General features: G+C 41.6%; 1 protein-coding gene across 9 annotated transcripts in view; it reads left to right on the top strand.

Moving 5' to 3' along the window:
- The first annotated feature begins 665 nt into the window (after positions 1-665).
- FAM168A (family with sequence similarity 168 member A) overlaps positions 666-20,614 on the top strand; it is a 168,228-nt gene continuing 148,279 nt past the window's right edge. For 2 of the 9 annotated variants that reach the window (XM_012456948.2, XM_012456940.3), the window contains exon 1: positions 669-830. The gene's annotated coding sequence lies outside the window, so the exon portion shown is untranslated. The other 7 variants (XM_012456942.2, XM_012456943.2, XM_064365276.1 and 4 more) reach the window with 7 other exon arrangements.

The following is a 20,614-nucleotide window of genomic DNA, read 5'->3' as shown; positions in this document are numbered from 1 at the left end:
CCCATCAAGGCCCATCCTCGGTGGGTTGGCATATTCCTTCCCTTTTTCCTCTCTTTCGCTTCTTTTTCTTAATATGGAGGAAGAAGCAAGAACTTCATCTCCCAGCATTTCGCAGGGAACACACTCCCTGGGAAGTGTAGTACCGGGTCTGAGAAGGGTCCGGAAGGAGGGTGGGACGCTGAGAGGCATGCTGGGAGGTGTAGTCGAGAGAGAGGGAAAGAGACAGAGCGAGAGACAGAGGAGAGAGAGGGAGTGTGTGTGTCTATGCAAAGAAGATGGAAACACTGCGAGCACTGCCCCTTGGGGATGGGGCCTCGGGCGACCTGACTTTCCTCACAGGTGGTTTTTGAGTCTACAACATCTGCCAGCGGATGGTTGGCTTTATTCCATTGTCCGTGACCGGAGAGGGCGCGGCCCCTCTGTACCGGGCTCTCGGCGGGAGGCGCAGGCCGCGCGCAGGCCAAAGCAGGGCATGCCGGGAGTTGTGGTCCGGTCGCTCTGAGGCTGTGGGACGTGTCGCGGCGCCGCGCCGGCTCCTCCTTCCCCGCCCTTCTCAGCGGTCCCCCGCCTCCTCCCTCCGCCTCCTCCTCCCTCGCCCGCAGCCGAGCGTCCCCTCCCCCCAACCCGTCGGGCTCCTCGGCGGCTACTGCAGAGGATTCAGAGCCGAGTCGCTGAGGAGGAGGAGGCTCCGGTCCCCGCGCGCCATCCTCCGCCCTACTGGACACGGGCGAGGGAGCGAGAGCGTCGCCGCCGTAGCCTTCGGAGAAGACAAGGGCATCGCCGCCTCAGCCGCCGCCGCCGCCGCCGTTTTCGCCTGCAGCTGCTAGCCGGTGAGGAGACTCCCCCCGCCACCCGGTCCGCTCGTCCTGAGCCTGGGCCGGTTGTGCTGGCGAGAATGAGAGTGGGGGCAGCCGAGCCCCCGCGCAGGTTGGGGGGAGGGGGTTGAGGTCGCGATGGAACAGCGGGCTGGCGGGGGAGACTTGTCCAGACGCTGGCTGGGGTGGGGTGAGGGTGGGACCCAAGCAGGTTGGGGGGCGGGCGACGAGGGAGGAGGACTTTTGATGGAGAATAATTCAACCTGGGACCGGAGAGTGAGGTGGGGGCGTCGGATTGGAATTCAGGATGGTCTTGGGGCGAGGTGGAAGATGAGACTAGGGTGGGATGGCTTCTAATGGGGGAGGGGACTGAATGAGGGTGGTGATTTGGGGTTCGCCTGGAGCAGTTGACAGCTTCGGATCTGAACTGGGGTGAGGGGTAGGAGAATGATTTCAGTGGAGAGTGAGTAGCAGATACAGGATAGGACCTATATCTGGTTGGATAGTACCCTGCGGAGTGTTAATTCAGGAGGGTGGAATTTGGGGTGGACCTGGAGCAGGATGATGGAGGTAACAGGAGCTGGGGGTGAGGGGCCTGGCAGGTGTTGAGACCTGAGCTTGAAGTGGATGTTTGTTATCTGCGGCTGGTGGAATTTATGGAGACTTACGGAATAGCCTGGGTTAGGATAGAGCAGAGAAGTGCAATTTGGGGGTTTCCTGGGGTGGGCTGATCGAGGTTGGAATAGGAGTTAGTGGAGGTGGGACATTCAATAAGGGGAGTGTGATGGTGAGCTGGCAAGAAGGGGTCAAATTGGAAGTCAGGTCCGAAATGGGAGAACAGGGATGGAAATGGAGTGAGGGGCACAGTGGGTTGGATTTAGGATCTTTCAATCACTGGAAAGGGCATGGTGGCTCCTTGGTTGCAGGGTCAAGGCAGAGGGCACATAAAACATCCCTGGGCTGCATTCATTGAAAGGATAGCGGCAGGTGGTAAGCAAAGTTGGGGGATGGTATCTTGAAGAAAATGTCCCTTGGCCAAGGTGGCAGAGGGAGTTTGAAGAAGGACTTTCAGAGATGAGCTGGTAGGCCTGGAGAGGTGGTTGCTAACGATGAAGTGGCACAGGGCAAATTTAAGGAGTCGGAGACCTGGTATGGATGGGGCAGAGAGGATGGAGAGGGACAGTGAGCTGTGGTGGGGAGGGGCAAGTGGGTTGGATATTTTGGATGTGAAGGATTGGGATGACCTCCAGGAGACCCGTGAGGGTTAAGGGTTGGAATACTTAAATGGACAGTTTTGGTGGCTGTGGTTGGGGAAGAGGCAGTAAGGCTGTTAGAGGGGACTTTACAGCAGAGACAGAAGAGACCTTCTAATTCTTAGGGGCCATTTTAAGCTGTTCGTTTGATCTTTTTGTTTGTTTTATTTATATTAGTATAATTTGGAAGTCAAGTCAGCCCAAAGGGTAAAGTTGAAAGGGACTTTAGTTAAGGTAGAATTAAGGAGGGGAGGGTGTCTTCTGTTATTTGTAGATCATAAAAAGAAAGTTGAGGGGAAAAAAGCATACTTCCAAACTAAAGGTGGGGAGAAGATAAACTGGAATGTAATAGGTATCTTTCTGTTTGATGTCTCCGCCTTCTCCTTTCCCCTCTCCTCCTGGTGTGTTTAAAAACTATACCTGGAATTTGAAATTTAAATAGATTTGGTGAGCTTGAGATTGTTAAGGGTGCATTCCTTGCTTGAGAACTAATGAATGAGCCTGAAAAATATGAGGCTGAATTTATTTTGTAGGTAGGCAACATGCACATAGGCAAAAAGAGCTTGGGCCTTTTTTACCCCCTCTTAAAATTAGGGGGTTGAATTGATTGCTTGAAGACGCCATTTGTTAGTGTCCTGGTTTGCAAGGCAATTAGGCCCATCATTGTATTGCAGGCTAATAATCCTGAGATGAGTCTTGGCACCACCGCTTTATGTAAACAGAGAGAAGACAGGAAATATGGAAATGTCATAAATATTCATTGGTAAGATGGTTTGGTACTGATGGAATTTTTCATATGATTGTTTTTTGGCATTGATAAGATTTAAAATAATTGGATTGTATTGCTAAAGATTGAATTTTCTTCCAAAGGAATTCAGGTGATCAGAATGCTGTCAGATGTGAATAAATAAAGCATATTGAGTCATTTTTATTTTTTTAAGGAATGATGTTGATGTAGGTGCATTGTATTAACTAGAGAAACAGTATCTCCATCTATTCATCAGAAATTCGATTTAAACCTTAATGATATGCTCATTCTTATGGCAGAATAGTGATAATGGAAGGTACAGAGGAGTGTAAATGGAGGGAACATCTTTAGAGAAACAGTTTTCTGGACCTAATTGCATTAACTGTGATGATATGTTAAACATAAAGTGGCTGTTGATTAGAGCTCAGACTGAAAAAAAGTGAGGAGGGATGTAAAGAAGACAAAATTGGCACCATTGGGATCGAAATAATTCTTTTTGTTTTTGTTCAAGCTTCAGAGTTTAGCTCACAAACAAACCATTTTCCTTGGCTTTCACAATTGAGCACACAAAAATATCCATTTAGAATACTTTTTTTTAGCTCCAAAATGGGCAGAATGGTGGAAAGTTGGACTTATCCTTTGAATTGAAAGTGTTTTGTAATAAGGAAGCTTTCTGTATTACAATAAAAATCAGGTTTGAGCAGTTACCTGTAATTCAATGAGACTGTAATCTAATGCAAGCATTTCTCTCTAACTTTACTCTGGGGTCTAGACATTGTTTTTGCAGATCTGCAGGCTTGGTCTAGGGGTGAGATATTTATATTAAAGCTCTAGCTTTTGAAAGCTCAAAATGAAAAGTAATTGCCTGGGAGAAATGTGCTGGTGGATTTTTTTTCCACAGTGTGGTCACCTGTGCAGTAGTAATGTTTTTGTATCTTTACCTCATTTGATCCTTCAGATACCCTGGTGAGAAGAGAGCAGACGGAGGTATTGGTAGACAGAAGCCTTGGTGGAATGAATAGCCCATGAGTTTAGGAGTCAAGAGTCCCGGATTCAAATCTCAGTTCTACTACTTGAAAGCTGAGTGATTACAGTTAAGTCATTTAAAACCTTTCATATGGCCAGGTGAGGTGGCTTATGCCTGTAAGTCCCAGCACTTTGGGAGGCCGAGGCGGGCGGATCACTTGAGATCAGGAGTTTGAGACCAGCATGGCCAACATGATAAAACGCTGTCTCTACTAAAAATACAAAAATTAGCCAGTCATGGTCATGGGCATCTGTAATCCCAGCTACTTGGGAAGCTGAGGCAGGAGAATCGCTAGAACCCAGGAGGCGGAAGTTGCAGTGAGCTAAGATTGTGCCATTGCACTCCAGCCTGGGCAACAAGAGCAAAACTCTGTTTAAAAAAAAAAAAAACCCAAAAAACAAACCTTTTATATCTAGTGGTAATGGTTGTACAACATTGTGAACATGCTTAATACTGCTGAATTGTACACTTCAATTTGGTTAAAAAGGTAAAAATACACACACACACAAACCTTAAAAACCAAAAAAATTAGCCAGGCACAGTGACTCACACCCGTAATCCTAGACTTTGGGAGGCTGAGCCAGGAGGATTGCTTGAGCCTAGGAGTTCAAGAACAGTTAGGGCAACATAGGGAGACCCTGTCTCTATAAAAAAATTAGCTGGTGTAGTAGCATACACCTGTAGTCCCAGTTACTCAGGAGGGAGGTGGGAGGATTGCTTGAGCTAGGGAGGTCAAGGCTGCAGTGAGTCATGATCTTGCTTCTCTTTACTACAGTCTGGGTTACAGAGTGAGACCCTTTCTCAAAATCAAACTTTCATACTTCAGAAGGCTGTCAAGGGGAGCAAACCAATTCATGTACTGAAAACACTGTACATATATGAAATATCTATTCACTATTTATTTAAAGAATGTCTGCTAAGTGCCAGGGGAATAAAAATGAACAGAAAGCAGTTGTCAAGGAGCTTTCAGTGTCATGGGAAAGATAGACAATTTAAATATGGTGAGAAAAGTGAGGCAAAATGCTGTGGTTAAGTGCTATGGTTAAGTATGGGTTTTGAAGTCTGTCTTACTACTTACTACTGCTGTGTGACATTGGGCACAATGGGCTCATCTGTAAAGTGGGGATACTAGAATTAATATCATAGGCTTGTTTTGAGGGTTAAATAAGATAATCAATGGGAAGCATTTAACACTATATGCTATATAGTACATATTAAAAAAATATTAGTTGTTGCCATTATTGTTAGGAAGATAGGCAGAGGCCAGAATGGTGAATAGCCTTGTGTGCCCTGCCAATGAGTTCTTAGTATTGTGGTATTTATTAATAAGGTATCACTTTGTATTATGATCTCATGCATATTTGGATGTTTACAGTCTAGGAACTTTAAATAGTTCTTTAAATGCCAGGCAAAGTCCTAAACAGACATTAGCTGTTAGCTTCCTTGTTAATCAAATAAGAAGAAAAATTATGCTCTGAGAGGTTAAATGACTTAAGGTTACACAGTCAGTTAAGTGGAAAAGTCTGGGTTACAGCCTCCAAATTCTCATTTGTCAACCCCATTTATATCCTTTTTTTAAGTTGCAAAATGTGTCCTATGTATGAAGGTATGTTTAACATAAACCCACAATTTAAAGAATAACAAATTGAAGACTTTTCTACTTGTTACCCAGCTTAACAAAAAGAGTTCTAGTATCTTTAAAGTCTCTTGTGAGGTCCTACTTGATTGAATCTCCCACCTTCTCTCTCCCTCAGAGGTAAAGAGTTTCCTAAATTTTATGTGAATAATTTCTTTGCCTTTCTTTATACTTTTACCAAATATGTGCATGTCCCTAAACAGTGTAGTTTTTTTTACCTTTGCAACTATTTATAAATAGAATTATGGGGTAAATATTCTGACTTGCTTTATTCTTATTTTTTAACTTCAAAAAAAATTTATTTCTTCCACCATTAAATAATGTCTGCTCATGATAGAAACTAGAAATTACAAAAAGTAAAAAGAAGCAAAAGTATTGTTTTTAGTCCCATTCCCCAGTAATTTTTTTTTTTTAGAGACAGGGTCTCACTATATTGTCCTGGTCAAGTGATCCTCTTGCCTCGGCCTCCAAAAGTGCTTCCAAATGCAGGCATGTGCCATCATGCCTGGCTGGCAAATGCTTTTTGTAGAAAATATTTTATGCCACAGGTGACCTCTGTTATTCTTTCTCCTCCCTTTCACTCCTCTTCCCTTTCATCTCCCTTTCTCCCCATTTTTCTCCTTCTGCCAGCCCTTCCTCTTGCTTCTTCTCCCCATTCCTTCTTCTCCCACCCCTTCTCTTTCTCCTCCTTTTATGTGGTTTTAAGAATGTAAAAACTCACAGGCTGTACAAAAATAGGCCATAGGCGGGCCATAGCCTGCCAACCCCTGGTATATTAACAGAATCGACTCAAAGTTATAGAATATTGAAGAGCAAAGAGACTAAACCAAGTTCATATTTCTTGCTTTATTTTGTTAAATTTAGTTCCTTGGGCAGTTATGCATGTCTTTAGCATCGAAAAACAACTGTGTCAAATTTTTTTGTCAAATTACACTTATCTAAAACTTTAACATTTTATTAAATGAGCCATTAGTCTCTGTATGAAGACAGTTAGAAAACCTTAGTTTATAAAGTTCCAATACACCTCCTTTTCCTGCCAGTTAGGCAGATGTCTGGGTCCTTTCAGAATATGCCTATTTTATGATGATACAGGTTATGCTTTTTCTTAGATATAGACGTTTTGAAGGAATCCTGAAATGACATTTTTCACAGTAAACTTCAATACTTGGCTGACTTGAGACTATGATCTTGATTTGACTTCTGATCATGTTCCTCAAGCTTGATGATTTCTGCTAATGCTCATATTTCTTTTCTAGCCTCTGTTTTTATAATTTTCTTAGTATTTTAGTTTTTAGTTTCTTCCTGTCTTTTCTTTTGTGTATTCCTCTGTCTTTTCTTTTGAGTTGATAGCACATGTCTCTATCAGTAAATAACAATTATGCTATTTATACTTAATGATACCATTTTGTTTGGTATCATACCATTGTTTGGTAGAGATCAGCGATTCTCCTGATCTGTAGTTCTTAGATTGGTCATGTGATACTGTTTTCATTTTAAGGATGAAGAAATTAAGTATCTGAGAGGGTAGCTGTGTGCAGTGGCTCACACCTGTAATCCCAGCACTTTGGGAGGCTAAGGTGGGAGGATCACTTGAGCCCAGGAGTTCAAGACTAATCTGATCAACATAGTGCGATCCAGTCTCTACACAAAATAAAAAAATTATCTGAATGTGATGGCATGCACCTGTGTTTCTAGCTATTTTAGAGGCTGAGGTGGGAGGATCACTTGAGCCTGGGAATTTGAGGCTACAGTGAACTATGATCAAACCACTGCACTCTAGTGTGGGCAAGACTATGTCTCAACAAATAAATAAATAAATAAAAAGATTCAAGATGGTAATTTGTGTCAGGCCTTAAGAAGGGAGTTCTTAAGGAAATACAAAAGGTACCTAACATTTGAGTATCTATGGCAGGCAATATGCTGAGTGCTTTCTCTTCCTTACAGATAGAATTTAATTCTCATATTTCTACTGTATGAGGAATTGTGACCATTTTACAGAAGAAGAAACTGAAGCAACTGAGGCATATAGTGATTAACTAGTTTGCATTTGTTTACATAGCTAGTAAGAGAAGAAAAGCTCATATTAAAAAACCCGATCTGCCTTGCTTCAGAGCCATTGTTCTTTTTGTTGTACTGCATGTAAATCTTCCTGTTTTTAAATTGTTAAATCAGTAGTCTTTTTTTTTTTTTTTTTTTTTGAGACAGAGTCTTGCTTTGTCTCCCAGCCTGGAGTGCAGTGGTGCAATCTTGGCTCACTGCAACCTCCTCTTCCCAGGTTCAAGCAATTCTCCTGCCTCAGCCTCTCAAGTAGCTAGGACCACAGGTGTGTGCCATCACGCCTGGCTAATTGTTTGCATTTCTGGTAGAGCTGGGGTTTCACCTTGTTGGCCAGGCTGGTCTCAAACACCTGACCTCAGATGATCTGCCCACCTCAGCCTCCCAATGTGCTGGGATTATAGTTGGGAGCCACCATACCCAGCCTAAATTAGTAGTTTTCAACCTGCTTAAATAGGTAGTATCTGGCTGCTCTTTAGAATCATCTGAGGAGCTGTTTAAAAAAAAGATGAGTCAGTTCTACTCTGGACCAGTGTTAACAAAACTTCTGTAGGTGAGGATAAGGCAGATGTGTGTATATTCATATAGAAAATATACATTAGATTCAATTGAGGTATGTATAACATGTAGAAAAAAATGCACAAAAAGTATAACCAACATTCAGATCAAGAAAGGAAACATCCCCTCCTTCAAGAAAACCAATGACTTTCAATACTGTTGATTATTTTTGCCTGTTTATGATGTTTTATAAGGTATGACTGGCTTTTCACATGTAATATATTTGTGAGATTCATTTATGTTCTTTTATGTAGGTATAGTCTGTTCTTGCTTACTGCTGTGTAGCAACAACTCTCAAACATTTTGGTGCCTTCACAAACTTATTGAAGACTCCAAAGAACTTTTGCTTGCAGTGGTGCAGTCATGGCTCACCGTATGTAGCCTTGACCTACTAGGCTGAAGTGATCCTTCCACCTCAGCCTCCCAAGTAGCTGGGACTATAGGCATGTGCCACTATGCCTGGCTATTTAAAAATTTTTTTGTAGAGACAGGATCTCGCCCTGTTGTGCAGGCTGGTCTCGAACTCTTATGTTCAAGTAATTCTCCTGCCTCAGCCTCCCAAAGTACTGGAATTACAGGCATGAGCCACTGTCCTCAGCTGTGTTAGCATATTCTAATGAAAACACGTATATTATTCTAAGGGAAAAAAATTTGAATAATATTTTACATTAAAAAAAATTCCTTGAGTATCTTATTGGATCTGCCTCTGCATTCAATCTGTTGCAGTTTGTTGTCTTGGATGGAATATAAAGAAAATCCAGTTCCACATAGATAGGTAATTGGAAAAGGAAGAATGTTTTTAATTTTATTTAACTGTGGATATTTCTCTTTGATACTACACCAGTCATGTGCAGCCCTTTGAATGTGAGCACTTTTTTGCTTATCTGTGGTGGATATCATGAAAATTATACACACTTTTTTTTTTTTAAGCTCATTATCTATCATTAGTGTTAGTGTATTGTGTTAGGCCCAAGACAATTTTTCTTCCAATGTGGCCCAGGGAAGCCAAAGGTTGGATGTCCGTGTTACATTGAAAGTTGACAGTTGGCAGTTTGTTAAGATTCATTGCCTTGTACAGTCTGAACCATATCACTGAGCTTTTCATGCTCTGTTACATTAAAATCCATTGGTCTGTTTTTTTTCTTATTATTTTTAAATTTGCTTATTTCTCCAAGAAAAAACATTAGTCTGTTCTATACTTTAAGTAGATCTTTTATCCATGCATAATTTTTGTAGTATTATGCATTGGTCATTTGGAAAATATTGATTCACTGAGTATCTTAGTCTGCTCAGGCTACCTTAACAAAATACCATAAACTGGGTGGTTTAAACAACAGAAATTTATTTTCTCACAATGCTGCAAGGTAGAAAGAAGTCCAAGATCAGTGTTTCAGCATGGCCGATTTTTGTTTCAGCATGGCCTATTTCCTCACATGGTGGATTGGAGAGGGAGAAGAGAGAGGGAGAAAAAGAGTAAGTGCGAGTGAACAGGCAAACTCTGGTGTCTCTTTTTAAAGGCACTAATCCCATCATGGCAGCCCCACCCTTATGACCTCATCTAAACCTATTTATAAATCATCTAAACCTCATTATCTCCCAAAGGATCCATTTCCAGATACTATCACATTGAGGAATAGGGCTTCAATTTATTAATTTTGAGGGAGGCAGTTCAGTCTATATCACTGAGTTATGTGGAACTTCTTTTTTGAGATGTGGACCTTCTTTTTGAGACCTGGTTTCACACTGGAGTACAGTGATCCATTCATGACTCACTTTGGCCTGAACTTCCTGGGCTCATGTGATCATGTAATCCTGCCACCTCAACCTCCCGAGTAGCTGAGACTACAGGTGCAGGCCACCATGTCCTGCTAATTTTTTTTTTTTTTTTTTTGAGACGAGAGTTTTGCTTTTGTTGCCCAGGCTGTAGTGAAATGGCACAATCTCAGCTCACCGTAACCTCTGCCTCCTGGGTTCAAGTGATTCTCCTGCCTCAGCCTCCTGAGTAGCTGGGATTACAGGCATGCACCACCACGCCCGGCTAATTTTTTGGTATTTTTGGTAGAGACGAGGTTTTTCCACGTTGGTCAGGCTGGTCTCTAACTCCCAATCTCAGGTGATCTGCCTACCTCGACCTCCCAAAGTGCTGGCATTACAGGCATGAGCCACGGCCAGTTTTTGTATTTTTTGTAGAGACTGAATTTCACTGTGTTGTCCAGGCTGGTCTCCGACTCCTGGGCTCAAGTGGTCTCCCCGCCTCAGCCTCCCAAAGTGCTGGAATTACAGATGTGGGCCACTGCACCTGGCCACGTGCAGATCTTCTGAATTGTATAATGTTTGAGAAACCACATTTGTTAATATCACCACTGATCTCATCAGACAAAGTCTTTTCTAATTTTCACTTGAAAGCTCAAATTTTATCATTGGCAACCAGTACTGACAGTTGTTTTCCTTGAAGTGACAGTCTCACATTGTTCATTTTCAAAAAATTGTCTGCCAAACATCCAAGTCTGAATAATCATAATTTTTCTGCCAGTCATTTTTTCAAGTAAAAATGGTGTTTATGAAAAAAAGCAGCTAGTACAGCTTGCAACTCAATTGCACAAGTGCTTTAGCGCTTTTCTTTGAGACAATTTTTGTACCTTAATATGCGGCAGAAATGCTTTATATGAGGCTGGGTGTAGTGGCTCACCTCTGTAATCCCAGCACTTCTAGGAGGCTGAGGCAAGTGGAACACCTGAGGTCAGGAGTTTGAGACCAGCCTGGCTAATATGGTGAAACCCTGTCTCTACTAAAAATGCAAAAATTAGCTGGGCGTGGTGGCACACACCTGTAATCGCAGCTACTTGGGAGACTGAGGCAGGAGAATCACTTGAACTGGGGAGGCAGAGATTGCAATGAGCTGATATCACACAACTGCCCTCCAGCCTGGGTGACAGAGTTAGACTCCATCTCCAAAAAAAAAAAAGAAATGCTTTATGTGTACATTCCATTTTTCTATTTCTTCATACAGAATATGAAAAATATGTATAATTAAAGATTAAGATTTAGTAAAATTAATACTTTTTTTTTTGAGATTGAGTTTCACTGTGTTGCCCAGGCTGGTCTTGAACTCCTGGCATCAAGTGCTCCTCCTGCCTCAGCCTCTCTAGTAGCTGGACTATAGCTCTGCACCACTGTGCCTGGCTAAAATTAATAATTTTTATGACTTCATCAAGAACATTCTTTTTTTTTTTTTTTTTTTTGAGACTGAGTCTCACACCGTCGCCCTCCCTGGCTGGAGTGCGATGGTGCGATCTTGGCTCACTGCAACCTCCGCCTTCTGGGTTCAAGTGATTCTCCTGCCTCAGCCTGCTGAGTAGCTGGGATTACAGGTGCCTGAAATCATGACCGGCTAATTTTTGTATTTTCAGTAGAAATGGGGTTTTGCCATGTTGGCTAGACTGGTCTTGAACTCTTGACCTCAGGTTGTCCACCCACCTCAGCTTCCCTAAGTGCTGGGATTACAGGGCATGAGCCATCATGTCCGGCAAGAACATTCTTTAATGAAATTGAAACTAGGTTTTTTTTTGTTTGTTTTATTTTGTTTTTTAACATGTCCATGAAGAATGCAATGATACTGTTACAGTTTGGTGTCCCTGCCTTGATTCAGTATTGGATGATATATTTTTATTTATTGATATAATTGTGTTTCTAGGCTTTGCTTATTTTTTATTGGGGGAATAACTGATTTTTGTCAAAACTTTACTAAAAATACTGTTTTGAAAGCCAATATGAATGCAGTTTTTTCTTTGCCTTAGTAGAATAGAAAAAACTAAATTTAGAGTTGAACAGTTTCACAACTTCATCAGGATGTTAGAAAATTCATTGGGCTTGGTGCTTACTTTTCTCCACTTTGTGGTTAAGGAAAGGTGTGAAGTGACTTTTAGAGAACTATCCATAGCTATGCATAAGAGTGGTTTTTTAGGTATATTAGGTCACCCTACCCTTAGCCTGGAGCATTTACAGTAGAAAAAGACAAAGGTATAGATGAAGCCATAGGCAAATAATCTTGTATAGTGACGTTGGTTTTTCACTGTGATTGGACGGAGGAGAATGGAGAAAGAGGTAGTCTAGACAAGTCATAGTGCTAAACATTGTTTTATCTTCCAATTAACACCCCTGTCTAGCCTGGAACCCTTGTTCTGGGGGTGGGGAGTTAACATTCATTAATGTGTACTGACTTTGTGCTCGGCCCTGTTATCTTACTTAAACCTGACAATTTTTCTGTGTGTATGAGGCCATATTTTTCAGTTTTAGACATTTAAAAATATGATGATGATGATATTTTATTTTTTGAGACGGGGTCTTGCTGTGTTGCCCAGGCTGGTCTTGAACTCTGGCCTTAAGTGATCATCCTGCCTCAGCCTCTTGTATGGCTGGGACTACAGGTGTATGTCACTGCACCCTCTGTGGTCACCATACATATTTTATGTGTAAGAAAACAGAGACTCAGAGATGTTGAACCTGTGCAGGCCCATCAGCCAATAAGTGACTAGGGTGGGATTTATCCCCAGACTTTTCTGCCTCCAAAACCTATGCATGCTTCTTCCTGTGTGCCATGCTGCCTTCCAGAGACAGTGTCACACTAATTATTTGTATATCCCTGATACTTGGAACCTAGCAGGGGCTTAGTACATTTTTGTGGAGTGATTGAGCCAGTGCTAAGTGAGTGAACCAGTTTTCACAGAGGAGGATGTAACTCACCCACTCAGAGCTTATGTGTATGTTGGTACTACAAAGTGTAGAGTAATGCAGTGGTTTTGGTTTTGTACACTAGGCTCTGGTCACCATTTGTTGCTATGGGGAAGGGGTCAATCTCCTTTTTTTTTTGGAGACAGAGTCTCACTCTGTTGCCCAGGCTGGAGTGCAGTGGCGTGATCTCGGCTCACTGCAGCCTCTGCCTTCCAGGTACCAGCGATTCTCCTGCCTCAGCCTCCCGAGTAGCTGGGATTACAGGTGCATGTCACCATGCACAGCTAATTTTTGTATTTTTAGTAGAGACAAGGTTTCACCATGTTGGCAGGATGGTCTTGAACTCCTGACCTCATGATTTGCCTGCCTTGGCTTCCCAAAGTGCTGGGATTATAGGCGTGAGCCACCACACCTGGCCAGGGTCAGTCTTCTTAATGATAAATGTAAAACTATTTAAATAATTTGGACATTTAGTAGTCTAAGAAATTTAATGGGATGAATTTTCCCTAGATTGTTAGTGATCTTTTTAGAAATACATACTGCATCTACTTTGTTCTGGCTTATTCTGTTAATAGCTATGAAACCTTGGGTGTGTTACTGCATTTTTCTGTGTTTAGTTTCTGTAATCTTTATTTTTTTATTTTTATTTTTTTTCTGCTTGTAAGTATGCTTAGATCTCTAACTTCTTTTTTTTTTTTTTTTTTTTTTTTTAAAGAGAAAGAGAGAATAGGAAGGAGGAAAGAGGAAGAGAAAGAGAGAGAGAGAATGGGGAGGAGGGAGAAGGAAAAGAAAGAGGGAGAGAGAATGGGAGTATTGCTTTCTTGCCCAGGCTAGAATGCAATTTAGTAATGGGTATTGAAAACCTCTTTTATACTGATAATTATACTTAATGATGTAGTCAGGAAGGAATAAGGGAAGAAGATAACAAACAAACAGCCAACCAATATTTAATTTAAACCTATGAAATGCTATGCGATTACTGAGGAGTGATTTACTTCCAATTATATAGTCACCTTTGGAATAGGTGTGAGGTGGTAATGTATGTTTTGTGTATTTGAAGTGGAGAGTTCTATAAATGTTTATTAAGTTTACTTGTTCCGGGTCTGAGTTCAAGTTCTGAATATCCTTGTTAATTTTCTATCTCGTTGATCTATAGAATCGTCAGCTCTTCTTGTTGCATTGATCCTTTTGCCATTATGTAATGTCATTCCTCGCCTCTTTTGATCTTTGTTGCTTTAAAGTCTACTTTATCACAGGCGAGAATTGCATCTCCTGCTTTTTGTTTATTAGTTTATTTTTACTCTCTGTTTGATTGGTAAATTTTCCTCCTTCTCTCTGAGTCTTTGTGTATTCTTGCATGTAAGATGGGCCCGGATGCAGCATACCGATGGGTTTTGGCTTTTTATCCAATTAAAATATATATAAGTTTAATACCGGCGTTTGATGCTAGCTGGCTGTTTTGCCCATTAGTTGATGTAAATTTTTTATTGTGTTAAAGTTCTTTGCTTTTTGATATATTTTTGGAAAGGCTAATATTGGTTGTTCCTTTATATGTATAGTGCTTCTTTCAGAAGCTCTTGTAAAGCAGGCCTGGTGGTGGTGAAGTCTCTAAGTACTTGTTTGTTTGCAAAAGATTTAATTTTTCCTTCGCTCATAAAGCTTAGTTTGGCTGGATAGGAAATTCTGGGTTGAAAGTTCTTTTCTTTAAGGATGTTAAATATTGGTCCCCACTCTTTTCTGGCTTGTAGGGTTTCTGCTGAGAGATCTGCTGTAAGTCTGATAGGTTTCCCTTTATGGGTAACCTGACCTTTCTCTCTGGCTGCCCTTAGTATTTTCTCCTTCATTTCAACCCTAATAAATCTGGCGATTATGTGCCTTGGGGTTGGTCTTCTTGAAGAATATCTTTGTGGTGTTCTCTGTATTACCTGGAGTTGAATATTACCCTGCCTTGCCAGGTTGGGAAAATTTTCCTGAATGATATCCTGAAGAGTATTTTCCAACTTGGATTCATTCTCTTCATCACATTCAGGTACACCTATCAAACGTAAATTAGGTCTTTTCACATAGTCCCATATTTCCTGGAGACTTTGCTCATTCCTTTTCATCCTTTTTTCTGCATTCTTGTCTTCTCGTTTCATTTCACTGAGCTGGTCCTCGACTTCTGATATCCTTCCTTCTGCTTGATCAATTCGACTGTTTAAACTTGTGCATACTTTGCAAAGTTCTCGTGTTGTGTTTTTCAGCTCCATCAATTCACTTATATTCTTCTCTAAATTGTCCATTCTCGTTAACATTTCGTCAAACCTTTTTTCAAGGTTCTTAGTTTCTTTGCATTGGGTTAGAACAAGTTCTTTTAATTCACAGAAGTTTCTTATCACCCACGTTTTGAAACCTGCTTCTGTTATTGGAACACACGTGTAATCTATTAAGCCTTGTTCCGTTACTGATGAGGAATTGCAATCCCCTGTAGAGGGAGAGGCATTCTGATTTTGAGTATTCTCTACCTTTTTACGCTGGTTTCTTCCCTTCATTATATATTTGTCCGTCTGTCGTCTTTATAATTACCGACTTTCTAACTGGGTCTCTGACGTCCAACTTGTTGATTCCCTGCGCCGAAATCTGACCAATCCACTGAGCCGGCCAAAACAGCGGTGTTAAGATTGATGGTGCTTTTCTGCCCGGGAATCTCCGGACTCTGCACCAAGAACTGGCGTGCTAAGGCACCAGCAAAACCTCCACGCCGGCCACAAGAGTCGCCGTGGCGACCCGTGGAGCTCCTCCACTGGGAATCTCCTGGTCCGTGAGCAACTGATATTCGTCTGAAAGTGTGGCGTCCTCTCGTTCTTTACGCTTTCACTGGGAGGTACGTGCCCGAGCTGCTAATCATCAGCCATCTTGGATCTCTCTCCCAGTTTCTGTAATCTTTAAAAGGGTAGGATAGTAATAATAGTACATAATTCCTATATAGTTGTGCAGATTCAATGAGATAATTCTTAACAGAGAACTTACAGTGCTTGGCATGTATTAATTACTCAATAAATGGTAGCTGTTATCAGTGTTATCTTTCTAGAGTAGAAGTATTGAATTTATTGTGACTTTCAGTATGCAAAGAAGGAATAATGTCTTGTCTTTTTTTTTTTCCCCCAGAGTCTGAGTCTTGCTATGTCGCCCAGGCTAGAGTGCAGTGGTATGATCTTGGCTCACTGTAACCTCTGCCTGGATTACAGGTGCGTGCCACCATGCCCAGCTATTTTGTATTTTAGTAGAGATGGGGTTTCACCATGGTGGCCAGGCTGGTTTCAAACTCCTGACCTTGTGATCCACCCGCCTTGGCTCCCAAAGTGCTGGGATTACAGGTGTGAGCCCAGCTTGTTTTGTCTTTTAAAGCACCTTTATTAGAGAAATAAAGCACTGCATTTATTGGTTTTTGTATTTTGGGACTTATTTTCTAGTTGTAGCTTGCTTGGTCTCTTCTTGTCAAGAAAAATCAAACTTTGGCTATTTGCCTGGATTTCTTGGTGAACCAGTGGAGGTATGGTATGACTTTGATTCTCCATCATTCTTTTGATGGAGTCTTGTTAGGTTGCCCAGGCTGATCTTGAACTCCTGGCCTCAAGCAGTCCTCTGCCTTGGTCTCCCAAAGTGCTGGGACTCTATCATCTTTTTAAACTTTGTGGTTTCTGATTGAAACAGATTGGATTGTTCTGGAGAGTTCACTGAGGTTTATGGTTCTTTCTCAATTAAAAATGTCAGTGGGCCAGCCATGGTGGCTCACACCTGTGATCCCAGCACTTAGGAAGCCAAGGTGGAAGGCTCACTTGAGCCTACGAGTTCAAGACCAGCCTGGGCAACATAGGGACACTCCATCTCTACAAAAAAAATAAAAAATAAATTAGCTGGGAGTGATGGCACATGCCTGTGGTCCCAGCTACTTGAGAGGCTGAGGTGGGAGGATCGCTTTGGCCCAGGAGGTCGAGGCTGCAGGGAGCACTGATCACGCCACTGCACTCTATCCTGGGTGACAGAGAGAGACCATGTCTCAAAAAAAAAAAGAGTCAGTGAATTTAGAAAACATCCCTTTAAAAATTTTTTCTAACTAGATCAATCATCCCTGAGGAGGTACAGTATTCTCCATAATACCCTGTCCCAGAAGCAAAGGAGTGTTTTAAAAAATATTCTTCTGTGTTTATTTACATTTTGATCAGGCTGTAGAATTATGAAGAGAAAAACCTACACCTTTTAAAATAAGCATGTCTGAAAGCCTGTCCTTCAACCAGGTGTCATTGTAGGGACACTGTCTCCTAGGTAGGAGTTAGTATGAAACTCTTGACTTAAAACCTTTGAGATGAGACCCATGTTTCCTGCTGTGGTATCTGAGGTAGTTCAGGATCCTCTCCCTAATTTCCTCACCATTGTCATTCATTGTTTGTCTTTCCTCCTGGCTTACACATTTTACCTCCAGTACTCCTGAAGTTTGCATTGTACTCTGCCTGGAGTTCTTCAGATATGCAATGTGTCTTTTCTCACTGTCTTTGCACCTGCTGTTCTCTTGGCCTAGATATCTCTTAATTGTTACTCTTAATTGGTCTACTCTGACTTAGCCTTTAAGACTCATCCTAGGAGATAACCTTTTCCAGGAGGTTTTCCATGATTTCCTAGGTTGGGATTGGGTACCCCATCTCTGGGTTACTCTGATTGTGGTTATCCGTTTATTATTTGTTGGTCTCTTCCACTTGTAGTGGACAGGAGTTGCATCTGATCATCCTTTTATTCTTAGAGACCATCTTGGGACCTTGGACAGAGTAGGCATCAGTAAGGACATGTCAAGTGAATTCATCATTTCAGACTGGCCTATTAACAGCTGTAATTTCCCAGCCAGTCAGTTACTTCATGTTGCTCTGGGCTGAGTTTTAATAGAGTGTCTTCTGTCATGGTTGTTGTCCCTTACTTCCTGCTCCTTGTGTTGTCTCTACTTCAGCCTACTCTCATGAAGCTTTCCTCTACTCCTTGCCTATAGCTGGGTCAGTGGAGCTGTGTATACAGTAGACCCAATGAGACTCAAAAAGAACTTGATTTATGACAGATCCCTGGAACCTCACTTGGAATGAATGAAGATCACATTGGTAAATGGAGAAGCTGGGGCCTTATGATTGCTTTTCTGACCCTTAGTTTAGAGTTCTTTTTTCTGCTTCCAAGTTTCCTCTGTATTAACCTTTGGCCAATTTTAATTTATAGATAATCTAAAACGAATGGTATGAAACCAAATTGTATCAAATGCTTGTGCATTTGATTTTTACAACTGAAATATAAGACTTAATTGTTTGATGGTGGAAAGATTGAGACTTTAAGCCATGTGGGTTTTTAATGACTGCTCTGTTAAGCCATTAGTAGTTTCTGGCAGGCAATTTAAATTATGACTCTCCAAAATATTTTGCTGATTAGAGTCTTAGTAGCAAGCAAAAAAATCACTTATGCATATATGCATTCTTTTAGTCAACATGGATATCAACCTCTATGTTAGGTTGGTTTTGATGATACATGGAGATAAGTAAGGTGTAGTTGCTGTCTTCAAGGAGCTCCCAGGTACAACAGAGATAAGGTATAAGCAAATAAGTTACAGTTCAATGTGTTATAGATGTTATACAGTAAGTAGCAGAGAGGGAGTTTTCAAACCTTGTTATAGGGAGGAGTTCTTGGAGAAGGAGTAACCTGAGCTTATTTCTGAAAGAAGACTAGGTCTTATGTGTGGACAATTCTGGTCACAGAGTCAGAAGAACTGAATTTGAACCCCAGCTCAGCCACTTACTAGGTGTCTGACATGGACAGGTTGTTTGAGCATTCTGTGAATCTCAGTTTTTTCCCATGTAAAGTGGGGACAGTTATATCTGTATCCATCTTTGAAATTTAATACATGTGAAAGAAACTCATAAATGTGGTATACAAGTATTCTGTTTTTAGCTCATAAATGTGATATACAAGTATTATATTCCTTTTTTTTTTTTAAACCAAACTGTATCCAGCTTTATTAAAGATACTTTCCATAAATAGTCATGGTATTTTAGGCAGGACATGGGCAGACAATCCTTAACAGTGTACAACAACTTTCAAACTCCCTTCTTCAATGGACTACCAAAAATCAGAAAGCCACTGTAAAACCCAGTGAAGTCTTCATCTGATGCTCTGAACAGGGAAAGTTTAGAGTGAGGGTAGACATTTCACATTTAGCATGTTGTTTAACAACTTTTCACGAGCCGACCCTGACTTTCAGGAAGTAAAGTGAAAGTGACAGGATTTATCTAAAGATCCACAATCTAGAAACGGAACCACTGCTCTTTTGACAGATGCCATCTCAGTGGCATCACTGGAAGTCCAGATTGCCTGAAACACTATTAACCAATGATTGGAGGTTAGGTCCCAACAGATGTCTGGGCGTAAGGGAGTTAAGTCTATGCTGAAAGACAGAAAGGGAGATGAGGACATAAAATCAATTTTGTTTTTCCATACCTCAAGGCTTTTGTGCCCAGGGTGGCCATGTGTGTCAAAGTCAGGGAATCCCTCCTACTGGTAGCCAAGAGGAAGTCTCTCAAAACTGGAAGGGAAAGGTGTTTTCCCCACATCGATCCAGCTTCGGAGACATTCTGTTAGTGACATATACCCCTTCCCCGCAAAACAACAGTGAAGTGTTCTGTGTGCTAACAACATAGCTTTAAAAAAAAGGTAAAACAAAATTCTGCATTTTTATAAAACTCGATTAAAAATAATATTTCAAATTGCGCAATCACCAGAAGTACACAGTTATCAAAAATGCACTTGGCATCTCCAGCACCTTCACTTGGCATCTCTAGCACCTTCAGCTTTTTGTGCCTGGTCTGTTTTGGCATCTCCATTTTCTGCAGGGTTAGGTTATTTCCCTCCTTGCCAGCCTCAGCTTTCCCCTTTTTCTCTTTGTGTGTCTGTCGCCCAAGCTGGAGTGCAGTGGCGCAATCTCGGCTCACTGCAACCTTTGCTTCCCAGGCTCAAGCAATTCTCCTGGCTTGGTCTCCTGAGCTAGAATTACAGGCACATGCCTCCATGCCTGGCTAATTTTTTATATCCTGAGTAGCTGGAATTACAGGCTCCTACCACCATGCCCAGCTAATTTTTTTGTATTTTTAGTAGAGACAGGGTTTCACCATATTGGCCAGGTGGGTCTTGAACTCCTGACCTCATGATTTGCCTACTTGGCCTCCCAAAGTCCTGGGATTACAGGCATGAGCCACCACGCCCAGCCCCTTCTCTCCCTTCTTTGCAGGGGCCTTTTAAGGCTCAGGCTCTAGCTTTGGAGGAGCAGGTTTAGCAGACAACCTCATGGATCTTCTCTGTGTTTCATCCTTTACCTCGGCTTTATCTCCTTTAGCATCCCCTTCAGCCTTTCTCTTTGGCCTGGTGGTGGTGACAGTGATGGTGGTGGGATGTAGGCACTGGGCATGGGATGCAGTTGAGCACAGGCTTTGGTTGGTCTGGGGGTCGTTCTCACTTCTTCTGGTTTTCATTTTTTATTTATTCATTGACAGTTATATTTTGACAGATTGTAGCATCAATTTTCTTACCCAAACCAGAAATAAGTAAGGAAAATATTGAGTATATTAGTGTGTAGACATCATTTATGAAGTGCTAACAATGTAAACGTGTCAGGGCAAAGATTTTAAAGTTCAGATCCATGAAACTTTGATTCTGTGCTATTATGCAAGATACTGCTTAAGGTACCTAAGGAATGGTATCTGAAAAATTATTGAGTTTGCTTCTTAGTGG

Source organism: Aotus nancymaae, unplaced genomic scaffold (genome assembly GCF_030222135.1).
Source record: "Aotus nancymaae isolate 86718 unplaced genomic scaffold, 86718_ANA_hifiasm-v0.15.2.pri h1tg000059l, whole genome shotgun sequence".
NCBI classification, from domain to species: domain Eukaryota; kingdom Metazoa; phylum Chordata; class Mammalia; order Primates; family Aotidae; genus Aotus; species Aotus nancymaae.
The sequence above is the reverse complement of the archived record's forward strand: the minus strand, read 5'-3'. Positions and strand labels throughout refer to the sequence as shown.